The sequence below is a fragment of the Passer domesticus genome, chromosome 3, assembly GCF_036417665.1.
Source record: "Passer domesticus isolate bPasDom1 chromosome 3, bPasDom1.hap1, whole genome shotgun sequence".
Taxonomy (NCBI): Eukaryota; Metazoa; Chordata; class Aves; order Passeriformes; family Passeridae; genus Passer; species Passer domesticus.
The window spans coordinates 68432882-68452804 of NC_087476.1; the positions used below are offsets into that span (position 1 = coordinate 68432882).

At 38.5% G+C, this 19923-nt stretch overlaps 1 protein-coding gene and 1 long non-coding RNA gene across 5 annotated transcripts in view; one reads left to right on the plus strand and one right to left on the minus strand.

The window, feature by feature from the left end:
• The window catches only part of CHRM3 (cholinergic receptor muscarinic 3), a 272242-nt gene extending 270692 nt beyond the window's left edge, over positions 1–1550 (minus strand). The window contains exon 1 of one of the 4 annotated variants that reach the window (XR_010358880.1): positions 1321–1550. The gene's annotated coding sequence lies outside the window, so the exon portion shown is untranslated. Of the gene's footprint in view, positions 1–1022; positions 1180–1320 lie in introns of those variants that run through there. The other 3 variants (XR_010358884.1, XR_010358878.1, XM_064413737.1) reach the window with 3 other exon arrangements.
• On the plus strand, positions 32–16110 carry LOC135296856 (uncharacterized). The gene is made up of 3 exons (XR_010358887.1): positions 32–55; positions 1128–1197; positions 14942–16110. It is a non-coding gene; the product is annotated as an uncharacterized LOC135296856 (long non-coding RNA).
• The last annotated feature ends 3813 nt before the right edge of the window (positions 16111–19923 follow it).

Genomic DNA, 19923 nt, shown 5'->3' on the forward strand with positions numbered 1-19923 from the left:
GCCCCGGCCCCGGCCCCGGCCCCGGCCCCGGCCCCGGCTCCGGCTGCCCCGCCAGGTGCGAAGCGGGGCGGCCCGACGGCCCGCGGCCGCTCGGAGCCGGTGGGACATTGCGGCGGGCGGGCGGGGACGAGAGAGGGGGATCTGGCCGCAGCCCCCGCCCCGGGGTGCACGGAGTTAAAAGCAAAGGGTTGTCAAAGCCGTCCCTCGCCCTTGCCAACAACCTGCGACGTAGCAAGGACTCGGTGATGAGGTTATGTGGGAAAGCCTTCCGTCAGTCTGCGATGGGTTGTTCGCACTCTTTTTTTCCTCCCCTCTCAACACACACACCGCCCCCCCGCAATTTTCTAATCTATTTTTATTAGTTTTAAATGAGACGTGTGAGCAGCTACTGCTTGAAGATTGTGGTCCATTTGTGGAGAGTAAATAATTTTCTGCTGCATATTAAATATGCCTCTTAATGAGGCATCAACCAAATCACATACCCTCATATAGCTCTATAATATATATTAATACGGTATTTATTCATTACTATCAACTTTTCAAAAGGTCTGCTTAAAATATTCTCCCCTCTCAGCTAATCAGGGTATGCTACAAACTCATAGACAGCCAAATAATTTATTAATATATGCTTAGACTCCATTAAAACATGAAGAATGTAAGAAATCTGCATTTTAAAAGATCTTGTAGAAGTATGTGATAACTTACTGTGTTAAATTGAGGTGTCTCACTGCCATGTTTCTTCTGTCATAAAAGATTAATAAATCCAACTTTAAACCCTTCAACACAAAAGAAGTTCAGCATTTAGCAGTTGTTTTTGTGGGCAGCGTTGCTGCCTGCCAAGTTGCTATGGCATAGGGCAGCAGGGTGTGTTCTGCTTGCCTGCTAGTGTATTTCTTGGCTAGGTGTAAGAGAAAGTTACAAAGTAGTGCTCTGGAGAACAGAAACAAAACAGCAGTGTATCCTTTCGAGGGCACCAATCCTCTATTAATCTTACAAGTAATATAATTTAGATTATCTACTACCTTCAGAACAAAATTTTAGAAACTCGGGGTTGATCTTGCACCTTATGTGTTCAGTGAAGAAGAATCGCCTGCACCCTGTGTCCTTACACTGGGGTTTTTTTGCAGAATACGCCACAGGATCCGTCATGACAAGTAGACATGACCAGAGCCTGTGAAAGAATATGTAAAATTCCAGGTATCAATTTTCAACACTTAGAAAATTTGTTAATCTGCTGGTTTTAAATTAACACAGTGGTAACTAATGGCATTCTAAAGAAATACCTGTGGGATGAAAAAGCAAAAACTGAAAATTACTTACGTATGAAAAAATGAAGGTCTCTTCTTGCTGTGCAAAGATTCCCCTGCTTTTGAGCTCTGGCTATGTTGCTTTAGTGCCCGCCTATGCTTTTCTTTTTACCTTGCATCTCAAAATAGCTTCAGAAAAAGCTCTATCCCGTGTAATAGGAAGCTGGGGTTTCAGCACAGCTGCGAGCCCCTCTGCGTTGTCTCAGGTGACCCTTCACAGTGTGATTGTCCTTGGTGTTTCTGCACCTCGGCTGCCGAGGGCTCAGCACCCCCACGTGTTGGAGATGAGCTCTCAGGATGCACCCCTGGCTTTTGAGATTATATTGGAAATAATGTGTTTATTTTTGTGCCACTGAAGGTGTAGCTGAAAATTCGACCATCTTTTCCCTTTTGTCGCTAGTATTAGCTGTTAAATTCGTGTAAGCGCTTCCCAACTGTAAGCACACTAAATATAGATAAGGTAATCTCAGGCTGAGATCTTTATAACACATAGACAATTCATAAGGGGGAGGAAAACCACTCCAGATATAAATTATGTTATGATTAGACCAGTGTCAAAAAATGCATAGCTTTGGATCTACCACAGCTTCATTAATTTCTGAGGTTGTGGATAAAGTCATCTATGTACATAATGCAGTATATATTTTAGAAATTAATTTCAAGATTCAAAGCAAGCTGAGATCAGCTTGGCTTTGAATTTGCCATGTTTTAAGGCACATATCAATACTTTATAAATCAAGGCTCTGTTGCCTAGTAGAATTGTGTAACATAAATATATTTAACCTTGAGTCATGCAAAGTCTTGCACAGCCTTTGAAGAAGTGTCTACACACTAAAATCAATGATCCTAGAAAACCCGTATAGGACAATGTCTGTATAAAGAAGTAAGTCTCAAGGCAGTCAATGAACTGGTTAGGGATGCCTAAGGTATGGGAATACATTTTGCTATAATACTGCTAAATAATACTCTTTACAGAAAATATATATTGATTTTAACAAGCTCTTTAGCTGAGCAGAGACCAGAGGTTTAAACCTGCACAGTACAGCTCCTAGATATAATGCAGGTCTTTACATTATATTCCTAAGAAGGCACAGATATGGAGATTAATTAGAAGGTTGTTGGGGTTTTTTGGTGGGTTTTTTTGTTTGTTTGTTTAGGTTTGTTTGGTTTTTTTTTAACTAGGAAATCTTACTTGGATGCTACTGTGTTTTTGTGCCTGTGTTCATGGCATTGCTCTTCCCAGAATTTGTGCATTCATCCTCTGGATACTCTGTGGTCATGTATTTGCAGCTAAGACACAAAAAAGCTCATTAAGAAATCAACTGAGCACTCCTTGAAGTTATCCTTGAAGGACCTTCTTGGGTGACATCACTTTCTTGTCTGTGGTTTCATTCATTACATGGAATCAGGAATCATGTAGTTTCATTCAGAAGAACAGATGATAAAGATCATCTTTTACTTTTTGCTCCTGCCCATTTTGTTCTTCTGGAACAGCAGATCCTCACATCTATAATATTTAGGAACTTCTAATTTTAAGCTTTAATTTATTTCTGAGTACTTTATTCCCATTCATCTTGCCTGATGATACTAGCCTGTCTTGAGCTAGCTCACCATTCTCCTGTGTTTTAATGTCTTTATAATGTCCCCTCCATATTTTTGCTGTTCTAAACCTGTGCTTTCATAGGCTTGTTTTGTAAATGGGGTCCTCCTCTTTTCTGCTTATCCAAGCTGCGGTTATGTATCATCTTTTTGTGTGGGTTTTTTTTTTTTGTTTTTGGGTTGAGTTTCCTTCAATATAGGTGAAATTATATACCAGTTTTGGACAAGGTCCTAAATACACCCAGTTAGAAAGAGCTCAGAGTGGTGAGATTGCCCTGGACTGTAAACCAGTATCTATTCTGCTGCTTCCATAGCTCAGTCATGGTGCTAGCTAATAGGTACCTTCTGGCCAAATAGTATCAACAAAGATTTCTTTTGCTTCTTTTGTTTCCAAATGATAGTGCCCAGCTCACAACAGAAATTCCTGTATTTAGCTTCTATGTGTACTATGTGCACTATTCTGTTTTGCCTCACTGTCTTTCTCACTTTGTGCCTTACTGCGACCTTATAGGCACTCCTTTTTTTTTTTACTTTTATTTTTTTTGTCCAATCACCAGATACTCATCATTTGCCCCTGGCAGCCTCTAAACTTTGTCTCACAAAGAGCCTCAGCTGGCAGATGCCTGGCTTTGGTCAAGGCCAAGCAACTGTTGCTCTGTAAGGAATTTCACCAGCAGTATGCATCTAGCCTGCTGATTTGTCAACACAACACACTCCATTGTCTCCTCCTTGTCCAATGCCTTACTGTATTGTCATTCTTTTACTAATCCTCATCCTCTTCAGCTTAACTAACTGTTTCCCATGTGTCACAGTGCCAAAAGCTTTACTGAGCACCAAATAGATCAAGTCTGCAGAATTACTCTTGTCAAGAAAATTATCCTGTATAAAGAAAGGGATCAAGTTAGGCACAATCTACTAAAACTGCTTTTTATCCAATTTGCATCATGTAAATCGGTGCAAACCACACATCACTCCATAGTAGTGTAAGCAAATCCTTGTAGTTTAAGCAAAATAAAAGTCGTGTTAATGGCTGATGATTAGGGTCACACTAAAGCTATCAAGCTAAGCATAGCTGAAAGAATAAGACACAATTTGTGCTGTTTTCTTTATACATCTAAAGAATATGGTTTCATTCATGTTTCATAGTTGTTTCAGGAAATGTCCAACAAAGATTACAGTAGTCCATAATTTTCCAAATTGAAAATTTCAAACACCGTTGAATATAAGATCTGACAGTTTGTGAGGAAAACAAATACAAGCAGAAAAGCATGTTCAGATGGGGCCTTGTCTATATAAAGCTAGTCTACTCAAGGCAGCAAGTTCTAGACCAAATATTTACTAACACACTGATTTGATTTTTGTAACACTTTGATTTCACATAATGGAAAACACATCCAAAACAATTAATTAATATTTTGAAGTCATTTATAAGCTTTATATCATTATTTCTTAAATGTGAAATGCATGCAGTAGCAACAGGAGATGTAACAATGAGGTAAGTAGAAATTAAGGGCCTTTTCTTAGCTTGATACAAAAAAAAATACATTTATCATCTTCCTCTCCTGATACCTGTTAATGCCCAGCAGAAGCATGAATTCAGTGTACACTCATTTTAACAGCAGTTTTTCCCTATAACAGCAGCTTTTGCATAGCTCATTTTCAGTACTGTGATTTCTCATACTCTTTACCTTTCTTGTTTTAAGCTTCCACGTATTTCTGTGCTGGGAAGGGATTCTTCAGTCTGGGCAGAACACTTTGTGCAGGATGGGTGAGCAGGAACTGCATGAGATGAGACTCCAGTGGCTTCATGGGGGAATTGGGCTGTAGCGCTGAAAGGGTGGAAGTCACACAGATAAATTTCTGCCCTCAACCAGGGCAGAAATACAATTTGGGCAGAAATGCTGCCCAAATACAACCAGCTCTGCAGGGAGCCCAACAGCTTCATGATAGGATCCAGCATTTCTTTCCTTCTATATATGGGTTGTTGTGGTTTTTTATCCTATACTTTTTATTTTCTGCCAATGAGTCTCATAATGAGACCCATATCCCTGCAGATGCCATAGCTCCAGTCCATAATCTTTGTTCATGGTCAAGAAAAGAGAGAAGAAAAAAAGAAGCAAGTGTGAAGAGGAGGACTGTGCAGTCTTACTTGAGAAAAGGTGTTCTGACTGTTTTCAACAGCAACTAGAAGCATTTGCAGTTATGGTGAGGGAAGAGTTTGCAATCAAAGTAGTAAGAAACTGGAAAGTAATTTTGGTAGAAACACTTTTCAAGGGGTTGGATTTCCATATTCTCTCAAGTAATGTGATCCAGAATGTCTTCAGTACTCAAAAATATTTTAAATTAAGTAGGGAAAATAAAAACACTTTGTTATTTAACTTGAATACAAAACTAAATTTGTTAGATACTAGCAATTTTATCTTCTAGGCAACTTTTCAGAAGTTAACTCATTGCTGCCCAAAAACAGTAATAAGGTATATATCAACCCCTAGACTGCACAAAACACCGAAGCACACAAAATAAAGAAAACAAGTTTAATGAGGTAGGAAAGCTCTCAGTATCAATGAAGAAATGAAAAAAATAGATGAGCATTGGAGTATCAAATGATCTTTTGCAAAGCGACTCTGCACTGGCTGCTTACAAAATAAATGATACATGCAAAGCTGGTAGAGGAATGCTATTCCCAAGCAAAACACTTCTTTTTAGCATGTAATCCCACCATGGCACTTCTCTGCTACACACAGTGTGAAAGGTACAGATCTGATACGACATTATGCAGTTGCAGCACGCTTAAACATTTCTAGTTACTGCAGACTGAGAGCAATTTAATACCACAGAATTAAAAAAAATATAGAGTTGTAAAAATAGAATGTCACTGTAGTAAAAGACAGATCAGTAACTCTGTTATGACTCAGTAGCTCACAATAAATTATTTAAACAACTTGAGCTCAAGAATGACCTTTCAGCCATTGCAAGGCAGGAAAAATATTTTCTTTTCTTAACCTCCACAATTCAAATTCTGCTTCTTGCATCAAAATCAGAGGACCAAGATCTGGGAAATTGGTCATTAATCTCAGACTGTGAAGCCCTGAAGTACCATCAATCAGGTGTAGATGGTGACATGGTAATGGAAGCACTTGGAGAGGGTCTGCTGGGCAGAAACCAGAGGCACATCGTATTGCTTATCATGAATTTCAAAGCATTTATGACAGAATATTTAAAACTGACAAATCCTTCAAATTATTCAGTTTTGTAAGGCTCAGGTCTTGAAGCACATATTTTAATCAATTCTAAGTTTTAAAAATAAACTTTAGATACATACTATTACAGTGCATTTTACAGATATCCAATGCACATTGGAAATTTGTAGGTCAAGCTCCATTAGCTCAGAGTATCTAGACAGCTGCATCCCTTTGATATCTGACCTACTTCACGTGCTTTTAAGAATAGACCTGCACTTGTGAGATGCATCAAACTGTGGTTTAGGAGTCTCCTTGTCTCCTCTGCCAGGTGTGGATGGTGAGATGCTGGCAGGGAGGAGCCGCAGGAGTTTCTGTGCAGCTGGGCACAGCCCATTCCAGCAGGCCCAAGGTGCCCACCGCAGGGTTTGTTCGGCTGAGCTCTGCCGCCGTGCTCCAGCTGCTCTCAGGAAAGCGTGCCTCAGAATCGGCCAAGCACAACCATTTTAAATGGTGAAAACCAGCAAAATAAACTGCAAGGAGGGACTAGCAGGACGTGGGGGAAGTTGCCCCAGGTGCCAGAGCATGGTTTTCCATCCCCTTTGCACTGCTCCAGGGGCTGGAGCGGCACAGGAGAGCTGCAGCACACTGACCACAGTCCTTGTCCTGAACCTCTGTGCTGCGCGAGGCTGGGGGAAAAGAAGGGGAGCTAGATGAAGGAGTGAAGTTGAGCCTGGGGGAAAAAAAGTGAGAGGTGGTGAGAAGGTGTTTTAATTTTTGCCCTTTATTTCTCATCATCCAGCACTGTTGCTAATTGCCAATAAGCTAAACTAATACTTTACAAGTCAAGTATATATTGCCCATGAGGATACCCAGTGAGTGGTCTCTCTGTTGTGACCTGCAAGCTTTCCATTTTATTTTCTCCCCCCTTCCTGTCTAGGAGGGGATTTAGGAGAGAGCTGGTGCAACTGTCTGGCAGTTGTCCAAGGTTAATCCACCATGTCCCTGCAGCTGAATTAGCAAAGCTGCTGGGGATCTATGTGGACAGCCACAATGGTGTATGTACTATATGGGGAAAAGCCAACACAGCTAGTGGCTTATTTGGTGCTATTTTGAAGAACACCTTGGAAGAATGCAATTCAGTAGTTTTGGGGGACCAAAAGTTAATTCTGGACAAGTATCATACAAATACCAATTCATTTATCCCTACTATCTCCACATTTGAGTTCTATTTAAGCAAAGACAATTCTAATGTTTGGCAGGTTTAAGAAAATTACATGCTGTTTCTGTGAGTTAAGAAATTGTTGGGGATTTTTGTTATTGTTTTTTATTTGTTTGGTTGGGGTTTTTCCCCCCAGCAATAGATTTCCCACTAATGGAAATTGATTGAGTCCAATTCTCATGTTGAGAACACACTGAGGAATTTCTTCAGTGAAGAATCAAATGAGCCTGAGATACTTCACATTGCAACAAATCAGCACTCTGCCAATTCATGCAACTACATCTTTAAGATGTAGATATTATTTCTTGATCATTGACCTGGAAATTTTTCTGAAACTGTGTGTTTGCTACTTCATATTTTAAATAATTCACTTTCCCTTATTTTTGCTAGAAACAATGAAACAAATCCCTATTCAAAAGAGAAATATTTTGAAAGTGTAGTGGTTTGAACAGAAATTGTGAGAAGGAGAAAAAGGCTTTAGAGGAATTAGTGTGAAATGTGTACTGAAGTAGGTGTACACATAGGAAATCTGTGGTTATATGACTGCAACTTTAGCCAGAACCTTAGCATGTCAGCAAAACATTCTGTGATAACAGCAGATATTAAAACATGGAAACTCTTCACATTGGTACCTAGAACATGATAGATGAAATCCAATAAATATGATAAAATATGTGATTTGTTTCTAGAGCCTTAAGGTTGGTGGTCGCAGATTTGAAAGGTATATTATTCTGATAACACATAATATTTGCTATTTAATACTCATTTACATCTTCCATTTCCATGGTAATAAAATAGCATGATATTGCTAACTGGGAATGGTGATGCTGGATCCTGAAGAGAGCTGAAGTTGTATAAGCTTTAGCAAATGCTGGCTGTATCTGCAAATGATAGTGAGAAGGAGAAACAACATGGAAAAGTACAAACCCATTTTATTCTGTGTATCCACAAGGCAGAAGATGATGAGAATGATGACACCAAGCTGAGTGGTTCAGTTGACACACCTGAAGAACAGGATGTCCTCCAGAATGACCTGGACAGTGTGGTCCACATGAAATGGTCTAACAGGCATCACATGAGGTTTAACACGACCAAGTGCGAGCACTGGGGTTGGGGCAACCTCCAGCATCAATAAAGGGTGAGGCATAAACAGTTGAGAGCAACCCTGTGAGAAGTGCTTGGGGGTGCTGGTGAGTGAGGCTGGACATGACCCAGCAGTGTGTGCTCACAGCCCAGAAACCAAACGTGTATCCACACTGGCTGTATCCAAAGCAGCGTGGGAGCAGGGCCAGGGAGGGGATTCTGGCCCTTTGCTCTGCTCTGGTGAGACCCCACCTGCAATGCTGCATCCAGCTCTGGGGTGCCCAGCACAGGAAGAACACAGAACTGTTGGAAAGATTCCAGAGGAGCCCACCAAGTGGATTGGAAAGATGAAACAGCACTCTGATGAGGAAAGGCAAAGAGAATTGGAGTTGTTCAGACTGGGGAAGAGAAGGCTTCGGGGCTTAATTTCAGCCTTCCAGTATCTGAGGGGAGCCCACAAGAAAGATGGAGAGAGACTATTTACAAGGGCATGTGGTGACAGGAAAAGGGGAAATGGCTTTGCACTGAAAGAGGCTAGGTTTAGATTAGATATTAGGAAGAATTTTGATTCTATGGCTCTATAAAAATACCTTGTATATACTTTCAAAGTTTGAAGGAAAACTCTGGCAAAACAGAGAAAATATTAATTGGTCTCTAATGTTCATTGCTTGTACATTCCAGTCTTCAGTCAGCATGTGCAGTATCCTTTTTATCTGATTGAGGCTAATGCAGATTGCTGGGAAGCTGGAGCTTGAGAGAAGTTTGTTTCTCCTAAAATGAGTACCACTGAATCCATGAAACAAATTCTTACAGCATCAAGAAATATTAATGGAGCACATTTGGCACTGTTTCTTAGCTTCTCCAAAAGCAGACGTTCAAGGAAGGGAAATGTGCCACCTGACTAACTGAAATTCCTGTTTTCTTTCTTTCACACAAAGCAATTTACAGAAAAGGAATGCAGAAATCCCACTCAGGAGATGCCTTTTTTTTTTTACCCCTTTTTACCCCTCAGAGATTTTTCTGTGGGTTTCTCTGTTTTGCCTGCCCCTGCCTGGGAGCATACAAGTGAGTACACAGCGGACTGGAGCCTGTATGCTCTGCTGTCACTGTACACCAGCTGCCTGTTATTCAAGAAGTGTTGTAAAACATCTCAGGGAGTCTGTGACTAACACCATTTCAGTAACGATCCAGACAGAGGCACTAGAGCAGGAGTTAATTAGCAGGCACCCAGCAGCACCAAAGTGAAATGGGGAGAGTCTGTGTTTCAAACCCCACCACTCCTCCAATCCACATAATTCACATTTGTCACTCACTGTACAAAAGCAGGCACTTAACTCTTTGACTCTCTAAGTGCAAAACCAAAGCAAGGCAAATCTTTTTGTATGCTTTGTAGTACCAGCTGCTGTACTGTCCTTTTACAGCTAATTAAAACTGCATGATTTTCCAATTCACTTGGTACAGAAAAATGTGTATTTTGGTGCTATATCACTTCAAAAGAGCATGTCTTGCTGCAGATTAGAGAGCAATAACTTGAGATCCTGTTGAGATCTGAAAAAAAGAGTGAACAATTACGGCTGGCCTTCATCCTCAGGAGCCTTAACAAATTCTCATAAAAGTCCCCTGAGGTATAGTTAGACACCATCTATGCAGCAAAATCCCTGCAGCTGAGCAGTGTAGGAAAAGTATTTGGCAGCTTCCCTAAGATATGTATATTCAAGTGGAAATTATTCAGAGGGAAATGTTTGTATGGCTGAAGTTATTTCCAAGTGGGCCAGCAATATGCTGGTTCCAGGACTGAGGCAGGAAGGAGAAACAGCTCTTGAAAGGAAAGATGGAAAGAGCAGGAGGACCATTTCTTTCATTAGTTCATGGGTTAAGAAATCAGTGTTTGTGATCTATTTTGAGTGCTCTGAATAATAACATGCAACCTATAAGTGCTGAAATCCCACTCTTCTGAATTTTCAATATAATTAAACTTGTGAGAATTATGCAGTCAAAAGGCTCACAAATCAAGTTGGGGTTTTTTTAACAACTTTTGGTTTGAGGCTAATTATCTGCTTCAGAGTCAGTAATGGCTTTTTCATACATTTTCTATGTTCATATTCAAAAGCCATGCCCATAAAATAAATATATTCTTCTGGGGTATTCCAGCAGATATTTTAATCAGTTAAGAAAGCTGATTAAGAAACTTACAGATTTGAAAAGCACTTTTCACTAATGCAGATTAAGATTCAGGCAAAGGATGTGCTACAGTTTATATTAAAAAAACCCCAAACAATTAAAGAAGGAATTTTTTCCTTATTATTCCTTTTTTTTTCAGTTTTCTGTGTATGTTGTAATTTGACTAATCATAACTTCTAAATAGCCACACTTTTTTTGCTCATAGCAAACTCTTCTCAAAGTTTGGTGGAGAACTTTTTCTAGAAAATATTTTTCATCAGGGTAACACATCTGAAAGAGGAGATTGACAATTTCCTTTTTTTGAGTCCTGAAAATTTTGAAAGTGCAAGCAAATGGTTATGCCAACACAAAGATGGATTTATTACACACTAGTGTTAAGCATGAATCACACTAACAAATGTAGAATTCTGTGGTGTATATTTTGCAAATATTTGGTTTAATTGTTTGTGAAGCCAAGGCCTAAAATGTACATATTTATACTGATAAGCATGTATATGTTCATAAAGATCATGGTGAGTTTAAATGTAGGAAAATAACTACTCCAAATTTACATATTAGTAGACAGGAACAGGTAGATGTGGAATGCTAATAGAAGTAAGACAGAACATGGAGTTATCAGATTAAGTGCTCTGATTTACTTCCTTCTTTATTATGTTCAGAATTATTACAGAAAAGAAACATAGACCCTTTCAGAAGCCTTTTAGGAAGCCCTTGGGAAAGCAAACCCTGCATCCTGAGGTAGTAGCAGAAGTAATGAAATGTTACAGTCTGTATAAATATTTTTTTCAAGAACTCTATACCTTGTAGCCTTTACTTGTGCCGTTGCAATATTATGGCCTTAACTCTAAATGTAAACATAATGATTTAGTGCAATATGCTCTGTTATCTTTTGGCACAGCAAGAATATTGAGTATTCACTTGAGTGAAGAATGACTGGAAAACCTCTGATTTTGAAACACATCTGAAGAGCTTCTGTCAGGACAAGTTATACCACGCAAACACAAATAAATGTGATCTGAGAGCAGGAGATGAATTCTGTAGGTCATACACTGTGTAGTTCCACAGGCCTGTGAAAGTCGTTCTGAAGAACTGTAAGCCTGCAGAAGATCAAAGTGCAAATACTACAGAAAACATAAAAGAATCAAATACAAAAAGGATGAGCCTATGAAGGCCAGCATTTTTTTTTTGTATCAGCTTGTTTATGCAGATTTTCCTGAGCAGATGATCAGAGCAGGCTGCATTCTGGTGTTTGCTCCTGCTACGCTCCTGCTACTACCCTTTTTATTCAATGCCCATTCACTTAGTCAGTCTATAGGTATTAAACAGTATAGAAGTATTAAAAACAGTAAAAAATATCCCTCAGTGAGAATAAAAAATCAGTAAAAGCTTAGCAAATGTAAGGAACCATAATATGGAGCATAAATTTTCTTAATTTTCATTATAGTAACAGGAAATTATGTGGTAGGAAACCTCCAAACCAGAAATGTTTCAGAAGCAAAAAATCAGCCAGGATAAAGGTCACAAAGGTTGTTCAGGGATCTTATCTTTATATGCACTTGTTTGGTTTTTTTTTATATTAGAGATTCAATTACTCTAAAAATATTAATTTTATGTTAATAGCAACTAAATGCTTATTCCAACATGATGTTATTCAGATCTTGAAGCTATATTCAAACTGGGATTTTCCATCTGTGCATCCCCCCAAACATTTAGGAGGCTATTCACATTATCTCTCAGTCCTGTTGGTGCAGGGCATGGGCCAGGAAGACAGTGCTGGAGCATATTTATTAGGAAGTAGCCAAGGAAGTTCAGAGATGTCATGGAAGCATTTGAGATTCTTGGACAGCCTTTACATGACTATCTCTAACAAGTTAATAAACATTATGAAGGGCTTCTTTTCAAAACTCAGTGTAATCCATTTCAGGGCTAGACTCAAACTGAAAGATTCTTACGTGTTCAAAAATCATGAGTAACCAATTACAGATATGTAAGTCTATTTTGTCTTATAAATAATGCCTTTTTAAAAGTTTACTTTTTCTATTATCTAAATAATCACTTCTGTCAGAAAAAGATTAACTAAAAGGCCAGTCACCTTTGTAATAAATATTTTCCTTAAGAACATGTGATTCATTTTGTTTGCAGCTATCAAAGGTAACGTTTGAAGGAAAAGAAAGAAAAAATATTTTAAAAGCTATCAGCACAGGCCTCTGCTATTTCTAACAAATTTAATTGCTGTAGACTGATTAATTCACATAGATTGCATTGAGTTGTTAAAGATTTATCCTATTCTCCAATAATTTAATCTTTCTGAAATGCTTTCTGCTTTCCTATATTTATGTCTTCCCAAAATAAGTGCAAAATACTAAATTAGAAAAGCATCAAATCATAAACACTTACCTATACATGTCTGCACAAGACAGACAGAAAAGGTCACAGTCATCTAGGATTTTTCTTCATGAGAGTGGCGTAACTGCACAGCTGCAGCCATGACAAAAGAGTTTATTTAGTCTGGACACTACAGCAGCAAGAATGAGCACCATGAGATAACAAGCAGATGAGTTTTAAACCTCTAAAAACTGCTGAGTAAAGCAATGCTAAATTAAGAAGCTAGCACCTTACTTCTTCTGAACCATTAGTTTTTCAAATTGAGGGAAACAAAAATAGGAAAGAAAAGGCAGGGTTTTTGGGGGGAACTGTGAGACCTTGGAACTATGGCTGGTAAATTCTGGATGATACCTGGTCATGACAGATTACACTGCTTAATCTGTATTGCTGAACTACAGTTCAAAAATTATCACTGCAAAATCTGGAGTTCAAACCAGACAGCCAGGTCACAAAACTAGGCAATCATCTGTCTGGCTTAGACCTGGACAGACCTTTGTCTGATTATACCTGGCATCAATCTCTTGACATGATGATTAAGTCATATATTCAGAAACAATAAGGAAGATTAGTAAAGGAGATATGAGCCCAGAGCAGAACACCTTATTTCAAATGGGCACTGATCAATTCCTTATAAGCAAATTTAAATATCCCTCATCGTATCCACTTGTACATGACTACACAAGTCAGGCAGGAATCAAGTTCACAGTCATCTAGGATTTTTTTCTGCACAAGAAAGGTGTAACTCCTCAGCTATGCCATAAGAGTTTATTTAGGCTGGATTCATTAGAAGAAATAAAGAGCACAAAAAGATAATAAGCAGATTATTTTAGAGGTGCTATAAATGACTGTCCATGATTTATTTATTTACTAAGGGTGTAAAGGCAGGGTGAACGCAGTGAACTCTCCCTCTCCTGTCTGTCTCAAAAACTAAATTCAGTCTCAATGAAGCCAGGAAAATATTGAGGGAACCTCTGTCAAAAACAAACCAGCTGCTGAAAACTACAGACATCTTCAGGAGGGATGTATGAACAGTTAGCACCAAAAAACAGTCCTTCATTAGTAAAACAAAACAAACTCATTGTCATGTAAATATCCAGGTAGTCAGAAAGCAAAAAAAAAAAAAAAAACCAAAACAGGGAATTAGCATTGAAGCAGAAAAAAATGTGTGATGAAAGTGAGAAGTCAGTCACATTTTGTTGACTTCATCAGGAAATGAGGGAGTGAGGAAGGCATTTCAGAGAGACTCTTTGGAAATCCTGTGAACTTTCTGTTCTGTTCACCAGTTTTCAGAGTTTCCTCCTTACTTATGACTATGCCATTGTAGCCACTTTTATGTTCTTTATTGGTGCAGGACCCCACCTCAGGCTATGGAGATCTGCTCTCTACGTCCTGCATGCATTTTGTTCCAAGCTGTGCCAATATACTCTGTAAATTGTGGAGTGTTTGTCACATCCCTATCAGATGTGTGTCATTATATGTGCTACAGTTTGAATGAATCCAGAAATAATTCTATCTTGTCAGCTGAGCAGACAGTCTTGTCACTACCCTGCCAGTTTATCCATGAGGTAGTGGGAGCTGTGTGAGAAAGCAGTGAGCAATCATTTGAACTAATTAAAAGCAAAGTGATTGAAATGAATGAATGGCATTGAAGGAATTGTGTTGAGTTGTTGCTGAGAGAATATTGTTTTGAGCTGTATATTCTTAGGAGGTTTGTCATCCAAGGGTATGGCATGCTGCTGGTCAGAGGCTGGAGAGAGATGGAGGGTACCCTCAGCAGGGAGCTTGTCACATGCTAGCTCTGTGTCTTTTAGTCCTGGTCAGCTGAAAGCCACATCCTTCTGGGCACTGAAAGCTCTTGTTTCATGATAGATAGATGAATGGGCATGTACTGATGTTGGTTGGCCAAATTTGCTCGTGTTTTTCTAGTAAAAATTAATTTTAATGGAAAGATGAGTTTTTTGACAAACACTTTTTTTTTTTTTCAGGAAGTGATAACATTCCTTGAAAGTCCTTGATGACAATGCAAAGGAAGAATTCTTTTGGAGCACCTTTTATCTTTAACATATTCAGGTTTTTTATTACACATTTGGAAATTCTGTGATTTTTTTTTCCAGTGAAAACAAAACAAAACAAAACAAACAAACAAAAAAAGTGGAAAGCATCTTTTAATAGTCATTTTCTGCAAGAAAACTACCACATCATTATACCAAACCTGACAGAGACATCAAGCAATGTCAGAGATGTCAAACTTATGTTGCAAGTCAAGTGTAGAACTGGAATAAAATTCCTGCCTATCTGTCTATTACTTTAAATATGGGATTTTAATTTCCTGATGCTCTGAATTATTTCCTTCTCTCTATGTGTCATTCTTTAACTTCAAGTCCTGTTCTGAATCCATCAAATATATTCTGATCCCATTTTTTTGTTAACTCATGTAACTTATCTGTGCCATTCATCAAAGTCTACGGTATGATTTTCATAGTAAGTGTCTCCTCCGGTGATTACGACTTTGGTGCAGAAATTCTGGCAAATGTTGCCTTGTAATTTTTGCCATATTCTGTATTAAATCATATTAAAATAATAGAATCTTTTATTCATCTCAGTATGCTTAAGATGCTCCTCAGGATCTGAATTCTGCGTTTGTGCTGCAATACACAAAAGCTTACTTGTTTTACTGAGGATAGGGAAGTTATACTGGAAGATGTTATTTTATGAAATCTGAGCTGGACAAAATAAACTTCCTTGTATTACTGCTATTGTGGAAGAATGTAATTCTTTGTAAACATTGAGTGCATGTGAGTATTTGAAGTCACAAACCCCTGCATATATCTGTTATATAATGGGCACTTGGAGCCATCTATCATTAATGACTTTTTTATTAATATGTTGTATTTGTCTTAACAGAAGTCCTTATGTTTTGTGTTAGAGCAATGGGTCCTGGGAATTTGAACACAAACTGTCCCATGGCAGCCAGCAATCAGTATTTTGGCAGTTGTGGGAAGACTGTTGCCAATATCACTCACCTGCTATTACTAAAGCAGCAGTATCACAAGACAGCAATAAAGAAGAGGGAAAAGAAAGTTATTGTTTGTTTAACTGGCATGAAAGCAAAGCGAGCTGCATGGCAAGAGGCCAAATGGTTGCTCACAAGAAATACGGCAGGTAGCACGAACGTGAACGGCTGCACGCGGGCAGCAGCACGCCAGAGCCAGCCCCTGCAGAGGGGCACGCATGCTGCCAGACCCAGGCAGGGAACCAGGGCCCAAGTCCAACCTGTCACACACATTGGAGAAAGACTAGAAGTTCTAATCACTCGTCTGAATGAAGAAAGAACAGGAACATTTTTTTTCCTTGAAGAAGGGGTACATCTAGACATGGAGGAGATAAGAAATAAGGAAGGCGAATAAAGAAAAAGGGAAGCTCTGCTCCCAATCCTTGGACAATACAGCTCACTAGGATGGCATGAAAACTTTCAAAAGTGTTTGAGCTGCACTTTATAGCAAACAGAAAAGCAGGAATCTTCCTGATGTAACAAAAACTTAATAAACGGGTTATCAAAATAAATCAAGGTGTTGTTCACTTGAAGAATACTTCTTCCAAAGGAAAATTCCAGTAGTAGATACACATCTTAAAGCTGGAAGTATTTCGAAGACTTCAACTTTTTTTTTTTTTTGTTTTGTCCAGAGATTAACACAGCTCCTTCTTTTCTTTGAAAATAAATAGCTTACAGCCTGGTGGTGATGAATTGGGATGCTCCTTAAAATTGTCTCTCAGATTTGTTTCAGAAACAGCAAAGATTTAAATCCTGACCTTCCCAAAGACGCAAGGTACCACTTTCTCTCTGTTTCTTTTTTTCCATTTTTCACCCATGCAGAATTGGACTCCTCTTACAAGTTCATATGCTTTTAAAGCTCTAGGTCATCCAGATACACAGTACCCAAGAGGGACAGCAGTTATTGAATTTTCCCTTTAGAGCTCTATGGTTTGCTAACAGTAGGTAAAAATTAAGTCAAAAGGATATCTATCAGGGACTGGATCAATAAATTGCTTTTCATACTGAGGGTAACTTAATTCATGCTCAGAGAGTGTCTTTGCTCAGACAGAGTGTCTGTAGTAGAGACACAGCTGAACAGATAATGTTTGTTGCAGACTGTGCTGGGGAGCAGGGAACAGCACCAGGTACAGACTCTTCACAGATGCACACATATATGTAGACCATAAATGAAGTTACGTTGTAACAGTGCTGCAATTGCACACTGCCCTTAATAGGACATATGGGGAAATTGTACCAGTCTTAAAGATTTCTCTGAAGTACAGAGCCAGGTGCCGGACAGTGACATGGGGAAACCCAGACCACCATTCAGGATTGATGTGCCATCCAATCTGACCATCTGATCACAAGAGAAAAAAAAATATTGGTTTCAAACAGTCATTATGTGGTATCCTTCCAAATGTAGTAAAGTCTCTAAAAATTGCCAAGTCAGTACTAAATTGAGAAGCTAGCTCCTTACTTCTTCTATGCCCTTTTTTTTTTTTTTTTTGTTGTTCTGGGGAAAAAGAGAATAGGAAACAAGAAGCAGGATTTTTTGGGCTGGGACTGTAAAGCAGTCCATCAGCCCAGGACTGAACACCTTGTTTCAGGCAGACACCCATTATCCCTTATAAGAAAATTTCAGTACCCAAGGCATTGTAATGAAAGTCTTGAAGTAATTTATTTTTTAATAATTAGCTATATATCTCATTATGAACATCTGTTTATTGCATCTTTAATGACTCAAATCTTCATTGGCTGATCTATTTATCTCTTATAAGGAGTTTTTGTTAATCCTGTTCTGATTAGGAGTTTTTGATGTACAAATATATACTTGGAAGTCAAAAGGGAGCTATATTTAAATTGTCCTGAATTAATTGAGAAGTAATAATTTTCTGGGGAAAAAAGGAATTATAGAATTTCACTAGTGAATAATTTTTAGATTCCACTATATTTTAAGATCCTATTTTAAAATGACACACCCAGAAAGCCAATGCTTTCCCTCTCTTCTGTATATGTTTGAAAGACACATAAAAACCATAAAAACTTAACTTTTATTCCTCATTTTCTAAATAAGTGTTAAGAATCTTTTGAAAAAATATATTTAGAAATGGTCAAGTAGTATCTTTAAGTAGTTACATGATGCACATATCTGATGCCTGAAAATAAATAACAGCAGTGAGAAGGACAAAGAAGTGAATCCAAAAAGTCACAGCTGAGGTAGTGGCACAAGTCCAGTGTCAAAGGTATGGTGAGTGAAATCTAATTTGTTTGATGAGTCAGGAAGAGTCACGCACAACATCTAGGCAGTGTCTAAGACTGGGGATAGCTTATCTGGTTTTGTGTTTTTGAAGCCTCTTCTTTCCAGGTATCTGTTTGTTTGTCTCAAATCCACTTGACAGGTGGATTAACAGGTATTATGCTTATTTTACACTGCAAGGAACAGATGAGATGTTGAGTAATTTCCTCTGAACTCACTGGAATTCACAATGGCCATTATTGTAGCAACAAATATTAATTTCAGAAAATTTAGTAGGGTCCATAGAAGGGTCACAAAGATGACCAAAGGACAGGAAAATGTGTGACTTGAGAAAAGTCTGAGGAAACTGCATTTGCTCAGTCTTAGGAAAAGAATGTTTAGGGGACATTTTACCACCATGTTTCAAGGCTGAGGACAGCAAAAATGTGGATTCCATGATGTTGAATGTTTCTGAATTGGATAGACAGGATTCTGGGTCACCTTGTCTAGATTGTGTTTTTGGCAAAAAGTTTGTATTAGGTGATCCCTGAGGTCCCTTCCAACCCAGTGTTCTGTAATTCTTGTCATGCAGTTATTTTCTCCCTGAAAGCATTAACTTTCAGAAGGTATGGCTTTCATGGTAGCCTTTACATTAACATACATAATGCAGTGAAATGAAGCACAAAGGAGGATACATCTCAGGGTTTGAGAATTTCACTATTACATTCTAACCACAAAGCCATATTTTTTTTTTTAACTGTAGTTATGGTATAATATGTCTTCTGTATTCTAATTCTAAATGCTAAAATCACATTCATTGTCATTTAAAAGAAGTATATTTAGCTATAACTTGGAGATCTTCTGTAGGTTAAAGATGATATGAGCAAGAAAATGCTTAAAGCCCCATCACTCCAGAAGAAGCTAGTCCTGTAGAAGTCCTGTACCTTGTGTCTTAGCTCTGTTCAATTTGGTTTTCCGCAGTGCATCAGCAATCTGGTCTGCAATCAAATCTTCTACACAGATAGCATTTCAAATTAAATTTAATTTTTTAAAAAAAAGTGCACATGAAAGTCTCTCACCCACTACTGCACAAACAACATTTTTTTGCTTATGCTTTTACCCAGCAAAGTGCTTTGAAAACATTTCAAACTTGTTTGTTCAAGATGCTGGAACTACATACAGTAAACATCCATCTGCGTATTAGTCTTAAAAACATTTTGACAGAATTAAACAAGGCACAAACAATAAAATAGTCTGCATTCACATATACCAGTGAGCTAGGCTATCTCTTTATGCCTGATAAGATTCAGGAAAGAAATTTAGTCAAACTGCAAACTGCATGAATACTTTGATGTATCTGAAATTTTGATTTTGAGAGCAGTGGTAGACATGGGCCAAAAAGGGTGCAGGCTTTACACTATCAGTAGACAGCACTTCTGCCTCTATAAAATTAAAGGCAGTTGAGTATAATCAAAGCATTTCTAGCAAGCAATCTTTGTCACAATAAACAAAAGAGGAAAACAATCCTTCAGTAAATCTCCCAGTGACTGAACCAGCCACTACACCAGGCCAAGCTCCAGGCTGCATTTTGGTGGAAGTGTCTAGGTCTGTGACTGCCCCTGTGCAGGGCTACCTCTGGAACTGCACCAGCTGAAGAGCACTGGGATGGAGCCATTAGCCAAAGACTGTTTATTTAT